This window comes from Triticum urartu, chromosome 4A (genome assembly GCF_056163025.1).
Source record: "Triticum urartu cultivar PI428250 chromosome 4A, HENAU_Tu73, whole genome shotgun sequence".
In the NCBI taxonomy this organism is placed as follows: domain Eukaryota; kingdom Viridiplantae; phylum Streptophyta; class Magnoliopsida; order Poales; family Poaceae; genus Triticum; species Triticum urartu.
The window spans coordinates 273,476,489-273,492,425 of NC_141876.1; positions in this window are offsets into that span (position 1 = coordinate 273,476,489).

The following is a 15,937-nucleotide window of genomic DNA, read 5'->3' on the forward strand; positions in this document are numbered from 1 at the left end:
ATCGAAAGATCAGGACCCTTGCCTCTATCATCATGAGAGATAGACTTGTTGACGCTTACTATACTCGTGACATGATTAAAAAGTTGCAACATTTAAAACAAGGTAGTGACACTGTCACAAAAATTATGATGATTTACAAACTACCTTGTTGCATTCCTCTTTAGAAGAAAGTAAAGAAGATTTGTGGATAGATTTTGGGGAGGATTAAACCGCGACATTCAGGAGATACTAATTCATGAAAAGTGTTATCCTATGGACCATTTGTTTTTTCGTGCTTGCAAAGTTGAACACAAGATAACAAGACGTGTTGCCCACAAGACAAACAAGCGGAAGGTGCAAATCCCAAGAGTTGCGACGGTTGTTCCTTCCACCACTGCGCCTACTCTGACAACAACATCCATTGTTGAGGGCACTACATCACCTCCACCATGTGATGTGTCGCCACCTAGAGTGCCTTCATCATCTGAGTTGACCATAAGAGGTAATGACAAAGGTATAATCTTCCACCTGCACATGAGTATGATGAATGTCTTGTCAATTTAAACACTACTTTGATCACACCACCAATTTTAGAGGACTATGTTCATGATTTGAGTTCACCATGTGATCAAACGAATGCAATAACAACAATTTCGAGTGCACCCATTGAACTAACTGTTGATGTGAAAGAACCATGTCAATCAAGGAATAACTGTGATTTGGATCAAATATGTTTGAAAATAATTGTGCCAATGTTTAATCCTTTTGATATGACCTCCAATCTTGGTGATAATTCCGTGTTGAATAACTTGTTGCATGTTTGCTTATTTTAGCATGTTGTAGCATGTAATTTTGAAACAATTAAAGTTTATTCACCAATGTTGGGATGGTTTAATGATAAACATTGTCAATCTTTTGATATGAATAAGAGCTTCACTTATATGTGCAAACTGAGTTGCAATATTTTCATGCCTTTGACTTCTTGTGTGATTGAGGCAAAGGTGTCGCGATGTTTCGATGAGATAGATATCGTTTTCTGTGGGAGTCGACCTTGACGATCCGACTACGAACGTGCATGTCGCGCCTTAGCAATCGCTAAACCAACTTTCGGGGGTTATTGACCACGCCGGAGCACGATCAACCTGACCACGAGGGTCTATTTCCTGCGAGCAAACGAAGAACAAGCAAGAAACTGAGATTGCAATCTGGATATTGCGAATAAAAGAGGAAAGCTTTATTAATGAAGGTGGGGTTCTGTGACGTCTTGGTCTGGTTGTTGGACACAAACGAAGTACGCAAAGTTGCAGCTATGGCGAACTTTTAATCCAAACAAAACCCAAAGTCTGAACAATGCCCTAAGGGCTGTATATATGGAGAAGAGAGGGGGGAATTTCGTGGCCCTTGGAGGAGGGATCCGAAACCAACCCTAACTCTTGTTTCCCCACACATACGGACTCTAAAAACTGTCTATAATCAAGTATTTCAAAATTACATGGGCCAGGCCCAAAAATAAGGTGAAGCAGCACCTAGAATAGCCTCTGGACGAAATTTATGAAGTGACATCTTGTATATTTCATCCAAGGCTTCATGCACTCATTATGGTGGCTTCAAAGTCCTGGATTCATCACTTGTAACTCCGTTCTTGTTCCCCTTGCGCATGCCATCTTCTTCATGCTTGAACTTGCTCCAAGGATCATCTTTCTTGTCCAAGCTAGGCCCTTCATTTGTAAGCAAAACAAATGTATCCAATTTAGGCAGCATCATATTCTCATGAACATTAGAATCGTTACTAAGAAACGAAAGTACCTGATAATTCAATTGGCGTGCACGAGCTCTAGTAATTGGTCCAGTATGTATAGCAACAGGGGCTGTGGGTGTAACAATGGTATTGAAGTCCTCATCATCCTCCCCTTCTTGAAATGAAGTCGTCCTCAACGAAAGCCCGTCTTCCTCACCCAAATAAGGCTTCAAATCTGCAATGTTAAAAGTGGGACTAACCCCAAAATCTGCAGGCAGCTCAAGTTTATATGCATTATCATTTATTTTCTCTAACACCTTAAAAGGACCATCAGCACGTGGCATTAGCTTTGATTTGCGCAAATTAGGAAATCTATCCTTACGCAAATGTAACCAAACAAGATCTCCAGGTGCAAACACAACATGTTTTCTACTCTTATCTCCAGCAAGTTTATATTTGGCATTCATACGCTCAATGTTTTCCTTAGTTAACTCATTCATTTTTAAAATCAATTTAGCACGTTCTTTAGCATCAAAATTAACCTTCTCCGAAGATGGAAGAGGTAACAAATCAATAGGTGCACGAGGTAGGAAACCATACACAATTTCAAAAGGGCACATCTTAGTAGTAGAATGTAATGAACGATTATAAGCAAATTCAATATGAGGCAAGCATTCTTCCCACATTTTCTTATTATTCTTCAAAACAGCCCTAAGCATAGTAGACAATGTTCTATTGACTACTTCAGTTTGTCCATCAGTTTGGGGGTGGCAAGTAGTACTAAAAAGCAGTTTAGTCCCCAACTTAGCCAATAAACATCTCCAAAAGTGGCTAAGAAATTTAGTATCACGATCTGAAACAATAGTATTTGGCACACTATGCAAGCGAATAATTTGACGAAAGAACAAATCAGCAACATTAACAGCATCATCGCTTTTATGACATGGTATAAAGTGTGCCATTTTCGAAAATCTATCCACGACAACAAATATGTTATCCCTCCCCTTCTTTGTTCGAGCTAAACTTAAAACAAAGTCCATAGATATATCCTCCCAAGGAACACTAGATACAGGCAAAGGCATATATAAACCATGAGGATTGAGTCATGACTTAGCTTTTTGACATGTAGTGCAACGAGCAACAAAACGCTCAACATCCCATCTCATCTTTGGCCAATAGATATGTGTAGCAAGTATATCCTCCGTCTTCTTGACGCCAAAGTGTCCCATTAATCCTCCTCCATGCGCCTCCTGCAACAACAAAAGACGAACGGAGCTAGCTGGAATGCATAGCTTGTTACCATGAAACACAAATCCATCGTTAAGAACGAACTTGTTCCAAGTTCTCCCTTCCTTACAATTCTGCAATACATCGTTAAATTTAGCATCATGCACATATTGATCTTTGATGGTCTCCAAACCAAATATTTTAAAGTCAAGTTGTGGAAGCAAAGTATAACAACGAGACAATGCATCAGCAATAACATTTTGTTTACCCCTCTTGTGTTTAATGACATAAGGGAAAGTCTCAATGAATTCAACCCATTTAGCATGTCGACGGTTCAGTTTTGCTTGACTTTTAATGTGTTTCAAAGATTCATGATCAGAATGTATAACAAATTCCTTTGGCCATAAATAATGTTGCCATGTTTCTAAGGTCCAAACAAGAGCATATAATTATTTATCATAAGTAGAATAGTTCAGACTAGGACCACTCAATTTTTCAGAAAAGTATGCAACATGTTTGCCATCTTGTAATAACACACCTCCTAATCCAATTCCACTAGCATCACATTCAAGCTCAATAGTCTTACTAAAATCAGGAAGTTGGAGTAAAGGAGCATGGGTCAACTTATCTTTCAATACCGTGAAGGCTTCTTCCTGTGCGGTACCCCAAACAAAAGGCACATCCTTCTTTGTAAGCTCGTTGAGAGGTGCAGCAATGGTGTTGAAATCTCTCACAAAATGCCTATAGAAACCGGCGAGGCCAAGAAAACTCCTCACTTGTGTGACTGTTTTGGGCTGCGGCCAACTCTCAATAGCTTCAATCTTGGCTTTATCAACTTCAATTCCCTCTGGAGTAACAACATAGCCAAGAAAAGATACTCGGTCGGCGCAGAAGGTGCACTTCCCAAGGTTACAAAACAAACGTGCATCACGTAGAGCAACAAAAACAACACGTAAATGTTCCAAATGTTCCTCCAAAGATTTGTTATAAATCAGTATATCATCAAAATAGACTACCACAAATCGTCCAATGAAAGCACGTAAAACTTCATTCATTAGTCTCACGAAAGTACTAGGTGCATTAGTTAACCCAAAAGGCATGACTAACCACTCATATAAACCAAACTTAGTTTTAAATGCTGTTTTCCATTCATCTCCTAATTTCATACGAATTTGATGGTATCCACTACACAAATCAACTTTGGAGAAAATTGTAGAGCCACTCAATTCATCGAGCATATCATCTATCGTAGGAATAGGATGACAATAACGAATAGTAATATTATTAATGCCTCTACAATCAACACACATACGCGACATGCCATCCTTTTTAGGCACTAGTATAATAAGAACAACACAAGGACTAAGAGATTCGCGTATGTAACCTTTGTCGAGCAGCTCCTGTACTTGATGCATAATCTCCGTCGTCTCCTCTGGATTGGTACGGTATGGTGCATGCCTGGGTAGCGATTGTAACGCCCTCGATGGGGCTATATCTCCTACGTGTCGAAGCATGACTTAGAGGCATAACCGCATTGAAAGCAATGTCGCAAGTAAGGCAATCTTCACAACATCCCATGTAAATAGATAATAAAAGGGGAAGGTACATAGTTGGCTTACACTCGCCACGTCAAACAAAGTACATAAATAGCATTACATCAACCAATCACTCATGGCCCGACTACGGTGCCAAAATGAAAGATCAACCCAACATGCGACACGGTCCCGATCGCCCCAACTGGGCACCACTACTGATCATCAGGGAAAGACACCTAGTAACGGCGTGAGTCCTCGTCGAAATCCCACTTGAGCTCAAGCGCATCATCTGGAACGGAGTCGTCTGGCCCTGCATCTGGTTTGGAAGTAATCTGTGAGCCATAGGGACTCAGCAATCTCGCACCCTCGCGATCAAGACTATTTAAGCTTATAGGTAAGGCAAGGTAATATGTGGACCTGCAGCAAGCGACTATCATATATGGTGTCTAACCTGTTCGCAAAAGAGAGTGAGAAGAGAAGGCAAAGCGCGAACGAAGCACTAGAGAACAACCTGCGGCAAGCATTACTCCAACATCGTGTTCACTTCCCAGACTCCGCCGAGAAGAGACCATCACGGTAACTCACAGAGTTGATTCATTTTAATTAAGTTAAGGTTCAAGTTATCTACAACCGGACATTAACAAATTCCCATCTGCCCATAACCGCGGGCAGGGCTTTCGAAAGTTCAAAACCCTGCAGGGGAGTCCCAACTTAGCCCATCACAAGCTCTCACGGTCAACGAAGGATATACCTTCTCCCGAGACATTCTGATCAGACTCGGTATCTCGGTTCTACAAGACACTTCGACAAGTTAAAACAAATCCAGCAACACCGCCCGAATGTGCTGACAAATCCCGATAGGAGCTGCACATATCTCGTTCTTAGGGCACACTCAGATTGTCCAAACTTCCGGTAGGCCAGCCCAGAGTTGCCCCTGGTGGCCACCGGCGGCTGACAGGTTGGACCAACACTCAGAGGAGCACTGGCCCGGGGGTTTAAATAAAGATGACCCTTGAGTCCGCGGAACCCAAGGGAAAAAGAGGCTAGGTGGCAAATGGTAAAACCAATGTTGGGCATTGCTAGAAGAGTTTTATTCATGGCGAACTGTCAAGGGGTTCCCATTATAGCCCAACCGCGTAAGGAACGCAAAATCCGGGAACATAACACCGATATGACGGAAACTAGGGCGGCAAGAGTGGAACAAAACACCAGGCATAAGGCCGAGCCTTCCACCCTTTACCAAGTATATAGATGCATTAATTAAATAAGAGATATTGTGATATCCCAACAAGTAAACATGTTCCAACAAGGAACAACATCTCCATGTTCCAACAAGGAACAAACTTCAATCTTCACCTGCAACTAACAACGCTATAAGAGGGGCTGAGCAAAGTGGTAACATAGCCAAACAACGGTTTGCTAGGACAAGGTGGGTTAGAGGCTTGGTTCAACAATATGGGAGGCATGATAAGCAAGTGGTAGGTATCGCAGCATAGGCATAGCAAAAGAGCGAGCATCTAGCAAGCAAAGATAGAAGTGATTTCGAGGGTATGGTCATCTTGCCTGAGATCCCGCAAGGAAGAAGAATGAGTCCATGAAGAAGATAAACGGACGAAGTCGAACGGATCCTCACAAACATGACGTTATCGGAACCAACCCGAAGAAGCAACACCGAAAAGAAACAAACAACATAGTAAACAACCATCACATAATCATGGCATGATGCACAATTGAGTATGATGCATGTCCGGTTTAATGAAGCATGGCATGGTAAAGTGCACAAGCAACCCTACAAATTAAGTGGAGCTCAATATGCAACGAGTTGCATATTGACGAAACACCACACTCAAGTTATTTAATTCGATCTTGTTTATGTACCCAACAGTATTCAATGTTGTTAGCATGTCAAGAGGTGAAGAAAAGTAAAACTACCTATCTAGGCAAGTTTAAATGAGGCCGGAAGCAACGAACAACAATTCCGGTAAATCCCCATATGCATATATTAGGTTTGGTACTGTTCTGCCCTAAACCATATTTTATAGTTTTTAATCATGCAAAGTGATGCCACCATGTTAAACTAGGCATTTTTCCACCCCATTTACATATAAAGTTTGTTACAAACCGAGTTACGGTTAAAAAGTTATGAATTAAATCATTCTAACATGGCATAGGAGCAAATTTAATCAAACAGCATTTAAACATTTTAAACATAGATGAAAGTGGCAAATTATGAAACTAGACAAAATTCTAAGCACTTTTCATATATACATCATTTTTATCCGATGCACGGTTTGTGAGATATTAAATGCATGAACATGAGGGTGCAATTTGTAAATATGCAGTTTTTGGACTAACAGGAAAATCGCAGCGCACAGGGAAAAAACATATCAGGCCGCATCTACTGAACTGGGCCAGCTACTGCGAGCGCTGCACACGGGTGAGTTTCGGTGGGCTTCTCACCTCGGGCCAGATCTGGACTGCTAACTGGACGCAGGCGCTAGGCCTTGGCGCGGGTCGCGGTCAACGCCCTTGAGGCAGGGGACGAGCGCTGCGAGCGCTGCTTGACCTGAGACAGGGGACGCAGGGGAAGCAGGGGCGCGGGACTCCGGCGACGCGGAGCTCCGGGAACAAGATGGCGACGGTTCTGGCGTGCATCCACGACGTTCGTTGTCACCTGCAGAACGCTGACAGGGGAAATTCAGAGAAGAAAACGGGGAAGTGCAGAAGAAAGAGACGGCGAGGGAGATGGCATGGGCGCGACGGGGCCTGCCTGGGGTTGCCGGCAAGGGCGAGGCCGGTCGTCGGAGGCGCGAAGGCGAGGCCATGCTTGCCAGGGCGGCAAGGCAGCGAACATCGAGGTCGATGCAGAATCCATGGCGCAGGGAGCTCCAGCGACGCAGGGCTGATGAAGAGCTCGGGAACGAGGGCGCCATGGGGGTTCCTGCTGGAGGTGGTCGCCGGAGCGGCGAGGCAGCGGGGGAGGCTCGGCTGGCCGCGGAAGATGGAGGCGCATGGGACTGCGGCTGCGGACATCGGCGCTCTGAAGCTTATCGGTGGCGGCGGAACGACGACGGGGCCGAGCAGAGGGAGCGTACCGGAGGGGCTCCAAAAGAAACTCCCCTTTGGGAGCACGAGGAGGATTTCCTCTCCTTGGATCGTGTGCGCTAGGCAGAGCAGGAGGGGGTCGAGCACTGCTCCTGGTTGGTTCGATTTCGGTGGGGATTGGCCGGCGCTAAAAATTAGGAGGGAAGGGGCTGACTGTTTGGATCGGGGAAGGATCCCGAGGAACACGGGAGAGTGGGTGGCGGCGCAAGAGGGAATAGGGTTAGGTTAGGGTCTAAAAATGGACTAGGGTCTATATATATGCGAAAGGGGATGATTTAGATCCTTCGATAGCGATCGGGCGGTCCGGAATAAATGGGTTAGGGAGTCCAAAAGAGAAACCGGTGACGTTTTGTAGATGTTTGGGGTTGATCCGGACACAACGGTAGCGACAGTCCGAGTCGGGTCCGGGACAGCTTTCGGACACGCGCGCGAGGAGGTCCGATGCACTGCGCAAAGAGGTGTAGGCATGGGCCTAGGTGCACTGTGGAGAGCGGGTTGGGCTGAGACGAGAGGAGAGGAGTGCAGCTCGGCAACTGTTTCTGGAGACCGAAAACGTCCGACGTTAGACCGACTATACTGCCGCTATAGTTATCTGTTGGGGCATCAAACAATCTCCGAATGCGATGAAACTTGACAGGCGGTCTATCTACACTATAATAAGACCACACGCCAACTCTCATCCCATTCCGAGAACATTTTCTGGCCACTTATAAAATAATATTTCGGACATGCCGCGGGCTCGTGCAAGTGTGGTTGGGCTTAGAACAGACAACGGAGAGAACTCGGAGAACCCGGACGAATGCAAGGTTTAAAACATGATGATGCAATGCACGTGATGACATGACAAGATGCAACACGCAAGCAAAACACATGGCAACGACAACGAATAACTGGAGGACACCTGGCACATCGGTCTCGGGGCGTTACAGCGATGCACCGGGAATTAAGTCAATTTGATGCTCAATCCCTCGAATAGGTGGTAATCCCGGTGGCACGTCTTGTGGGAAGACGTCAGCGAACTCCTGCAAAATGTTAGTGACCGCAGGGGGCAAAGAGGAAGGCACGTCCTCGAATGAAAATAATGCCTATTTGCACACAAAAGCATAGCAAACAGATTTGCTGAAATATAGCTCATCAATATCAGATTTAGTGGCAAGTAAACATGCACTTTTCAATTTAATTTCAGAAGCAACACAAGATGGTTTATTATTAGGTTTCATTTGTTGCTGAAATTCTTTTGCCACAATCTGATTTTCACTCTTATTTTTCTCCTGTTTTGCTTTATTAGCTCTATTAATATCATCTTTCAAAATGGATTCAGGAGTCATAGGAAGCAAAGTAATATGGCTATCCTTATGAACAAGAGTATACTGATTATTTCTACCATGGTGTACAGAATTTTTATCAAATTGCCATGGTCTACCAAGTAATAAGGACCATGCTTGCATGAGTACCACATCACAATCAACATAATCAGCATATGTAGAGATACTAAAATGCACACGAATAGTACGTGTTACCTTAACCTTGCCGCTGTTGTTGAACCATTCAATGTACTAAGGATGTGGATGTGGTCTTGTGGTGAGCGATACCTTCTCCACCATCTCCATGCTAGCCAAGTTGTTGCAGCTCCCTCCATCTATGATGACACGAACAGAACGTTCCTTCACAACTCCCTTTGTATGGAACAAATTATGCCTCTGATTTTGCTCAGCTTGTGTAATCTGCACACTCAAAACACATTAAGCAACTAAACATTCATACCTGTCAACATCTTCAGCAGCCATGTACTGCGTCTCATGATCAGAATCATCTCCACCGTGTTCTTCATGTGTAATAAGAGCCAAAATCTCCTCAGCATAGTCACTAGCGGACTCATACCCACCATCCTCAGTAGCAATCATCACACACTGAGATTTGCATTCTCTCGCAAAATGTCCTCTTCCCTTACAACGACGACAAACAATATCACTTGTGTGCCCTATTGATGCCATGGAAGAAGAAGAGCTCTGTGCAGGCCCGGCAGGTGTGCTCTTGGCAGATAATGGTGGTTGTGCCTGCTTTCTTGTATCACGGCTGGAGGCGGCACCTGATGGAGGTGCTGGTGTAGTGGAAGTAGAGGATGCACATGGTGTCCATGATGAAGATCGACCTACAGAAAAGTTAGTTCGCGCCAATGCTTGTCGATCCTGCACTTCACATTCAGCTTTACAAGCAAGATGGAATAAACGAGTGATATTAGTATACTCCTTATACTCTAGAATGGTCTGAATCTCTCTATTTAATCCACCCATAAAACGTGCAAGCATAGCTTCATTCTCCTCAACAATACCACATCTAATCATGCCAGTTTGTAATTCCTGATAATATTCTTCTACAGAATTTTTTCCTTGTCTTAAACTCTGCAATTTTTGAAGTAATTCACATTGATAATATGGTGGAACCCAACGAGTACGCATAGCAGTTTTCAAAGCAGCCCAAGTAGTTGGAATAGGATATAATCTACAATGTTCAGACCACCAAACGCATGTGAAGCTAGTGAAAGCACAAACAGCAGCAGGAACACGTCTCTCCTCAGGATATTGTAAGCATGTAAAATGTTGTTGAGTTTCTAACTCCCAAGTAAGATATATATCAAGAACATATCTACCCTCAAATGGTGAAATATTCAATTTCAGTTTAGGAAGATGGTCATGATCTCGTACCTCATATGGTGGTGCAGCCCTACCGTTGCGATGATATACCTGAGGAAGACCTGGTGGTGGTGGTGCTGGTGGTTGCACGTAGTTCTGATTTTGATCAACCTCATCCTTGTAATGGTCCTCTACGTCTGCAGTAGCAGCAGGAGTGACAGAAGCATCAACAGTGGCACTAGAATTTTGCCAAGGGTCAATGGGAACGTGCTGTGCTCGTCCCACTTGATTTGGAAAGCGACGTTGTTGTTGTTGTTGTTGCTAGGAGCAGCTAGTGGTGGTGGTGGAAGACGCGCGAGCATGTCATTAAACTTGTTATCGAGCATTGTTTCGAATATCTTCTCCATGCCATTTATCTTCTCCATGGCCTCTTCAAATCTGTTTAGCACATCTTGCACCTATCCACTCATCATTTGCTCAAATTTATCATGCAATTCTTTATTCGTCATGTTCTCCCAGTCAGTCTCGTCGGCTTGTGATCCTGCCATAGTTAGCAGCAATAGAAACACACAAGAATATGATCCTACAGACTACTAACAAGAGGTGGTGGTGGGTGTCACAAATCCTTCAAGCAAATCTCAAATTCTTACCAGTTCTTACCCAGCAGCAGGCGGTGATCGGCAACCGTCGTAGTCAAAACTCTCAAAGCTTGGATAGAGCGATTACCAGGGAAAATCAAACGCACGACATAGATGTATGTGGAGCTGGGAAGGCTTATAATATGGTAGCAAAATGGGTCAGCAATAATCAATTCAAAGATGCAAAGTTGAATAAACGCTCAATGACGGTACTGTGCCGGTCCTAGGCTAGACCGTGCTAGAGACGCGAGCCTAGAACACTAACAAAATCACGGCGCTGCACGTAAACAAGGGAAAAGCATACTCTGGAACTTTTTTTTGCTCTGTTTTTTGGCGCTCCTCTTTGTTTTTTTGGCGCTCCTTTTTTTTTTGCCAAAAATCATTGTAATGGCGAGTGTCTCAAAACTCTTCCCTCGTCAAACTGACAGGATGGGCACGAAATTATTTTTTGACTTTTTTTCGGAAATCAGGGCAGTGACGACGAAAAAAATGCGACAAAAAATCACTATGATGGCACGTGGCTCAAAAGACTCAAAAAAGCCCAAAATAGGATAGGGAAAAAATATTTTTGCCTGTGAAAATTTTGGCCTAAAAACTGCCCGGGGGTCTCCAGACAGTTTTTTTTTCGAAACCTACTCAGGCAAGGAAACACGAATCGGAAATTAGATGGACCTCGAAAACAAACCTAATATGAAAGGAACTGGGATTGGTGGTGGACATATGGTGGTAGGATATGGCAGCGGTGGTGGTATATGGATACGGATTGGTGGTGGTATATTGATACGGATTGGTGGTGGTATATGGATACGGATTGGTGATGGTATCTGGAGACGGACCGATGGCGGATAAGCGGTGGTGGTAGATGGCAGGGGCGATGATGATGGTGCGCAGCGTGACAACTTATGACCAGAAGTCGAAACTCTAAAAGACTAGACTCTAAGACCAGCAACTAGACACGACGATGCAACCGCAAATTCAACAAAGCAAAATACTGAAAAGACTGTGCAAAGGCTCAGATTGGTTCGGATATGATGAACTAACCCTAATTTTTTGGGGGCTTTTTTTGCGGAGTGTAGGTATGAAGAACAGACTCGATCTAAACTACGAAAAACTATAAAATTTCACCGAGCAACCTGGAAATCTGATACCACTTGATAGAGGCAAAGGTGTCCTGATGTTTTGATGAGATAGATATCGTTTTCTATGGGAGTCGACTTTGACGATCCGACTACGAACGTGCAAAGACGTCGCGCCTTAGCAATCGCTAAACCAACTTCCGAGGGTTATTAACCACGCCGGAGCACGATCAACCTGACCATGAGGGTCTATTTCCTATGAGCAAACGAAGAACAAGCAAGAAACTGAGATTGCAATCTGGATATTGCGAATAAAAGAGGAAAGCTTTATTAATGAAGGTGGGGTTCTGTGACGTCTTGGTCTGGTCGTTGGACACAAACGAAGTACATGAAGTTGCAGCTATGACGAACTTTTAATCTAAACAAAACCCAAAGTCTAAACGATGCCCTAAGGGCTGTATATATGGAGAAGAGAGGGGGGAATTTCGTGGCCCTTGGAGGAGGGGTCCGAAACCAACCCTAACTCTTGTTTCCCTACACATACGGACTCTAAAAACTGCCTATAATCAAGTATTTCGAAATTACATGGGCCTGGCCCAGAAATAAGGTGATGCAGCACCTAGAATAGTCTCTGGATGAAATTTATGAAGCGGCATCTTGTATATTTCGTCCAAGGCTTCATGCACTCATTATGGTGGCTTCAAAGTCCTGGATTCATCACTTGTAACTCCGTTCTTGTTCCCCTTGCGCATGCCATCATCTTCATGCTTGAACTTGCTCCAAGGATCATCTTTCTTGTCCAAGCTAGGCCCTTCATTTGTAAGAAAAACAAATGTATCCAATTTAGGCAGCATCATATTCTCATGAACAGTAGAATCGTTACCAAGAAACGAAAGTACCTAATAATTCAATTGGCATGCACGAGCTCTAGTAATTGGTCCAGTATGTATAGCAGCAGGGGCTGTGGGTGTAACAATGGTATTGATGTCCTCATCATCCTCCCCTTCTTGAAATGAAGTCGTCCTCGACGAAAGTTCATCGTCCTCAACCAAATAAGGCTTCAAATCTGCAATGTTAAAAGTGGGACTAACCCCAAAATCTGCAATGTTAAAAGTTGGACTAACCCCAAATTCGCAATATTCAGATTGCTTAATCATATTTTTGCTTGTTCTTCGATTGCTTGCAGGAATAGAACTTCATGGTCAGGTTGATCGTGCTCTGGTGTGGTCAATAACCTCTCGTAGTTGGTTTAGCGATTGCTAAGGCGCAACGTCGTTGCACGTTTGTGGTCGGTCGTCATAGTCGTCTCCACCAAATCGATAGTTATCATCTCATCGAAAGATCGGGACTCCTCGCCTCTATCACCAAGAGCCACCTCTTCGGTGCACAACGAGCTTTGCATCAAGAACAACAAGAAATGAGCGACCGCATCGACAACCTCACCATTGATTTGCATCTCTCCGAGAAACGTACAAGGGACTACTTCGACAACAAGCTCGACGAACAAAAACACGAGAACAACGCAAGAATGGACGAGATTCGTGCCTTGTTGGTCAACCGCTCGTCTACCACTTCCTCATACTCACGACGTAGCCACTCAAGTCGACACTCCTCCAACAACTCAAGTACACCGACATCGAACACTCTTCACCAAACCGCGCACTAAGATCGTCAAGCAAATCGCAATCCTTTACACGACACCGATCATCAAGATCAACTTCGAGCGCAAGAACATCGACATCGCCAAAACCAAGCTACCTTGCCACAAGCACAAGAACCGCAATGTCTACGCCAACAAGAGGAAGAGCGAGTGAGCCAACACCAAGACGAACAAGATGCCGAGGCACAACGTCAAGAAAAACTACGGCGAGAAGCCCAAACACAAGAGTACCTTTCATGGGCTGCACAACTATGAGGAAGAGAAGAAGATCGCCATGGGATCCCTTGAGTTCCAAGACAACATCCTGATAGAGGCAAAGGTGTCCCGTCTTTCGATGAGATGGTGATCATTGTTTCGTAGGAGTAGACTTTCACGATCTGACTACGAACGTGCGAGGACGTCGTGCCTTAGCAATCACTAAACCAACTTTGAGAGGTTTTTGACCACGCTGGAGCACTATCAACCTAACCACGAAGGTCTATTTCCTACAAGCAAATGAAGAACAAGCAAGAAACTAAGATTGCAATCAGGATATTGCAAATAGAAGATGAAAGCTTTATTGATCAAGGTGGGGTTCTATGACGCCTTGTTCTGGTCGTTGAACACAAACGAAGTATGCGAAGTTGCATCTATGGCGAACTTTTAATCTAAACGAAACCCAAAGTCTAAACGATGCCCTAAGGGCTATATATATATATATGTTGGAAGAAGGGTGTGATTTCATGGCCCTTGGAGGAGGGGTCTAAAACCAACCCTATCTCTTGTTTCGCCAGACATACAGACTCTAAAAATAGCCTATACTTATGTATTTCTAAATTACATGGGCCTGGCCCAATAATAAGGTGACGCAGCACCTATAATAACCTCTGGACGAAATTTGTGAAGTGGCATATTGTATATTTCATCCAAGACTTCGTGCACTCATTACGGTGGCTTCAAAGTTCTAGAATCATTACTTGAAACTCTGTCCTTGTTTCCTTTGCGCATGGCATCATCTCCATGCTTCTTCTTGCTCCAATGTTCATCCTTCTCCAAGCTAGGCCCTTCATTTGTAAGCAAAACAAATGTATCCAATTTAGGCAGCATCATATTCTCATGAACATTAGAATCATTACCAAGAAACAAAAGTACCTGGTCATTTAATTGGCGTGCACGAGCTCTAGTAATTGGTCCGGTGTGTATAGTAGCAGGGGTTGTGGGTGTAATAATGGTATTGATGTCCTCATCACGTCCTCATTTGGTGGGAGCAAGTCATTGAGCTCCGTGAGGCAAGAGGAGAACCACCCATGAACACTTGGGCGCAAATGAAGGATGTCATGAGAGAACGTTTCTTGCCAACCTACTACAACCGCGACATCTTAAAGAAACTCCAACTACTCAAGCAAGGAACAAAGAGCGTTGAAGAGTACTACAAGGAAATGGAGATTGCCATGATATGAGCTATTGTCACAAAAGATGATGAGAAAACTATGGCACGTTTCTTGAATGGACTCATTCATCCTGTCAAGAAGATCGCCGACTTCCAACCTTACTCAAACCTCATCGAGCTAGTGCACCAGGCCACCAAGGCGGAGCGACTATTGCAAGATGACTTCAAGTATGACAAGTTATCTTCCAAGTACTACAACCTCTTCAGAAACCAAGCTTCAACGACTCGAAAGCCTACTACCTCGACCAAACCTCCTACAAGCAACGACGACAAGTCAAGTTACATGAAAACTTCGACCACCTCGGGTCATCATCCTACCACAAGCAACTTCAAGCCGAGGGCTTCATCATCTACAACTCCAACCGATGAGACCATCAAGACAAGTTCAATCAAGTGCTTCACATGCGGCGGCCGAGGCCACAAGTCCTTCGAGTGTACCAACAAGCACACCATGATCCTCAATGATGATGGAACATATGAATCCATGAGTGAAGAGGAGATGGAGGCCCTTGAGCAAGTGGCCATGCACCGGCACGTGAATGAAGATGAAGATGATCAAGTATTTTATGACAAAGATTCGAGCCCCGCTCTCATTGTCTCCAAGGTCTTGACACTTCAACATCAACAAGATGAAGACCAAAGATGCCATATCTTCCACACCAAGGCCGGCATCAATGGAAGGTCCATGAAGGTCATCATCGACGGAGGAAATTGCCATAACTTGGCGAGTGAAGAACTATGATCCGAGCTCCAATTAGTCAAGATGAAGCACCCACATCCCTACAAGGTCTGATGGCTAAGCGACCCCGACACTATCCAAGTCGAGCATATGGTGCAAGTTTCCTTCAAGATCGGAGCATACGAAGACACTTTAGAGTGTGATGTTGTCCTGATGTCCGTTTGCCACCTCCTCCTTG